A 3,344-nucleotide genomic window follows, 5' to 3' on the forward strand; every position below is an offset into this window, starting at 1 on the left:
GCTGGCAGCAGGCCCAGCACAGGTGCATTCTCAGGATAAGGTGTTAACCTTACTAGGTTTTGGTTTTAGTCCTGAGAAGTGGTCGTTATATCTAAGGTGTTGCTGTTTTGGAGTTTTAATGGAAGACCTGTGGGTTTTGCCAAGTTTCTTTAACTTGAGAGGACTTGAACTCTGAATTCTTTCTTCCCTGTGGTGGGCATGTGCTAAAAGCTCACAACTGTTTGTTTCATTTTGCTCCTTGTGCAGTGTGTAGTCTTGATCTGCACATGTGTAGGTGAGGGGTGAGCCAAAGATATGAGGGGAGTTTATGTGGCTTTTAGTCTATTTCCTTCACCACTCGTCCATTCTATGGAATCTGTGAATCCTCCACTTTATAACCAGTTGCTTTGGCAACTTGGTCCTCACTCCACAGACCAGTTAGACTGCAGACTCTCTGCTTGGCTTTATCTAGGGAGTGTCGCGAGGGCAAGGACCATCTAAGTGTTGGCCTTGCTTGGGGTGATTCCCCTTTCTGTCAGTATCAAATCCTCATCCTTTTCTGCCTGCTCTTGGTCTTCAAACAGCTGTATTTTATACTTTGTTCAGAGTTTATAATTGTGATCATCAGGATCATAAGCTGCTTTGTTATTTCTTCCCTGTATTTTTGTTATAAGCCTTTTTGTGCCCTTGCTCCCTGCAGCCTCTTCTCACCCTGGTAGCCAGAGTAATTCTGCTGCAGCACAAGCCTGATGATGCTCTTCCTTGACTATTCACCTGTTAATTTTCAGACTCAAAACTCAAATCTTTATGTCCTAGTTGGGATAGGCTGCTATAACAAATATACCACAAACTAGATGGCTTAGACAACAAACAGTTATTTCTCACAGTTTGGGAGTCTGGAAGTTCAAGATCAAGGTGCCAGCAGATCTAGTGTCTGTGGAGTGCCTGCTTCCTGCTTTGCAGATGGCTGTCTTCTTATATTGTGAACTAACATACATTCTAAAGTCCTCCAGCTGCTGAATAGATCCCCTCTTGGCCAAGGGGATCCAAAACAAAACAAAACATAACAAACCCTTAAAACCGACTTGCCAGCCACGAGGAGAAGGAAGGTCAGACCTGCCCAGTTATGCCTAGCCCCTTTTAAGTTATTCTTTGTAGCAATAAGATACAAAATCATTAACAGGCCTAAAGCCCTGCATGACAAAGGTTAAACCACATCAATTTACTTACCAGATAACTGGAGTTTCGGTGTATGTCTGGTATGTCTGGTGGCTTGTCTCTAATTAACTGACTTCCTTCTTTATCTTTTTCTTTTTTTTTGAGACAGAGTCTTACTAGTTGCCCTTGGTAGAGTGCCCTGGTGCCACTGTTCACAGCAACCTCAAATTCTTGGGCTTAAGCAATTCTCTTGCTTCAGCCTCCCAAGTAGCAGGGACTATAGGTACCTGCCACAAAGCCTATTTATTTATTATTTTTTGTTGTTGTAGTTGTCATTGTTGTTTAGCAGGCCCTGGCCTGGGTTTGAACCTGCCAGCCCTGGTGTATGTGGCTGGTGCCCTAACCAATGAGCTGTGGGCACTGAGCCATTCTTCTTTATCTTAACTTAAAACATTCCAAGCCTTTAAACAAAGCTTCATTTCTTTGAACAACTACAAATCAAAGAATCTTTAAACCCACTTATAACCTGAAACCCTGCTTCAAGATGCCCGTCCTTGGTGGGCCAAACCGACGTGCACCTTCCATGTACTGATCATGACCTTCCATGGGATTCCTGTCTCTGTGTAAGGTGTACAACCAAGCTATAACCCAGCCATGGTGGGAACATTGGCTCAAGGCATCTTGGGTGTGGCTCTCAAGGCCACACTTGCACATATTTGGCTCAGAATAAACCTTTTAAACTTATTTTACAGAGTTTGTGTTTTTCTCCATAGACAGTATCCTTATACAGTGGATAGCTGGAGAGATGAGAGCTGGCTGCATCTCCTCTTATAAGGGCACTAATCTCCTCTAATGCCATCACCTTGGGGGCTGGGATCTCAAAATATGAGTTGGTGAGGACTCAGACATTTAGTCCTTACAGTCAGCCACATTGTCCTCTAGTGTGTTCCTGGCCCTGCCTCCTTTCCCTCTAACTTTTCTTTTCCTGGCTGTCACCCAGGCTAGGAAGAATACCATGGCTTCAGTCTATACAACCTCAAACTCTTGGGCTCAAGAGACATACCTGCCTCAGCCTCTCGAAGAGCTATGACTACTGGTGCCCACCATGATGCCCAGCTAATTTTTCTGTTTTTAGTAAAGGTGGGTCATGCTCTTGCTCAGGCTGGTCCCAAACTCCCCAGCCCAAGGAATCCTCCTGCCTTGGCTTCCCAGAGTGCCAGGATCTCGGGCAGGGACCACTGTGCTGGCCTGACTGACTGGCATTTTATTATTTTTCTTTTTCCTTTTTTTAGACTGAGTCTCACTCAGTCTCACTCTGCCCTTGGTAGAGTGCTGGGGTGTCACACAGCAACCTCAAACTCTTGGGCTTAAGCGATTCACTTGCCTCAGCCGCCCAAGTAGCTGGAACTACAGGTACCCACCACGATGCCTGGCTATTTTTCTGTTGTTGCCGTTGTCACTGTTGTTAGTTGGCCAGGCTGGGTTCGAACCACTGTGCTACGGGGGCTGAGCCTGTTATTTTTCATTTTAATCACTCTGTTCTTGCCAAACTGACCTTCCTGCTCTCCCCATAGCATTTTTCTTTCTTTCTTTTTTTTTTTTAGAGACAGAGTCTCACTTTATCACCCTTGGTAGAGTGCTGTGGCATCACAGCTCACAACAACCTCCAAATCCTGGGCTGAGGCGATTCTCCTGCCTTAGCCTCCCGAGCAGCTGGGACTACAAGCGCCCACCATGACGCCTGGCTATTTTTCTGTTGCAGTTTGGCTGGGGCTGGGTCCGAACCCCACCCTAGGTATATGGGGCCGGTGCCTTACCCACTGAGCCATGGGTGCTGCCCTCTCCATAGCATTTACAACCAACTAGTTAACTGTTTCACCACAAGGATGTACGTTTCATGAAAAAAGGGAATTTTGCTTGTTTTGTTCACATTTATATTACCAGGGCCTAGAACAGATGAATGTTGAATGAATCAGGGATTTTTCCTCCTAAGTATTGAAAACGAATGTCCCAGTCATATGGGACAGCCCCCAGCAGCACTGTGAAACTGGCCTATTTTATCTAGGGCTGTTCTTTTTTTTTTTGAGACAGAGCCTCAAGCTGTCCCTGTAGGTAGAGTGCTGTGGCATTACAGCTCACAGCAACCTCCAACTCCTGGGCTCAAGCGAGTCTCCTGCCTCCGCCTCCCAAGTAGCTGGGACCACAGG

The sequence above is a fragment of the Otolemur garnettii genome, unplaced genomic scaffold, assembly GCF_000181295.1.
Source record: "Otolemur garnettii isolate 467f Iridium unplaced genomic scaffold, OtoGar3 scaffold00029, whole genome shotgun sequence".
NCBI classification, from domain to species: domain Eukaryota; kingdom Metazoa; phylum Chordata; class Mammalia; order Primates; family Galagidae; genus Otolemur; species Otolemur garnettii.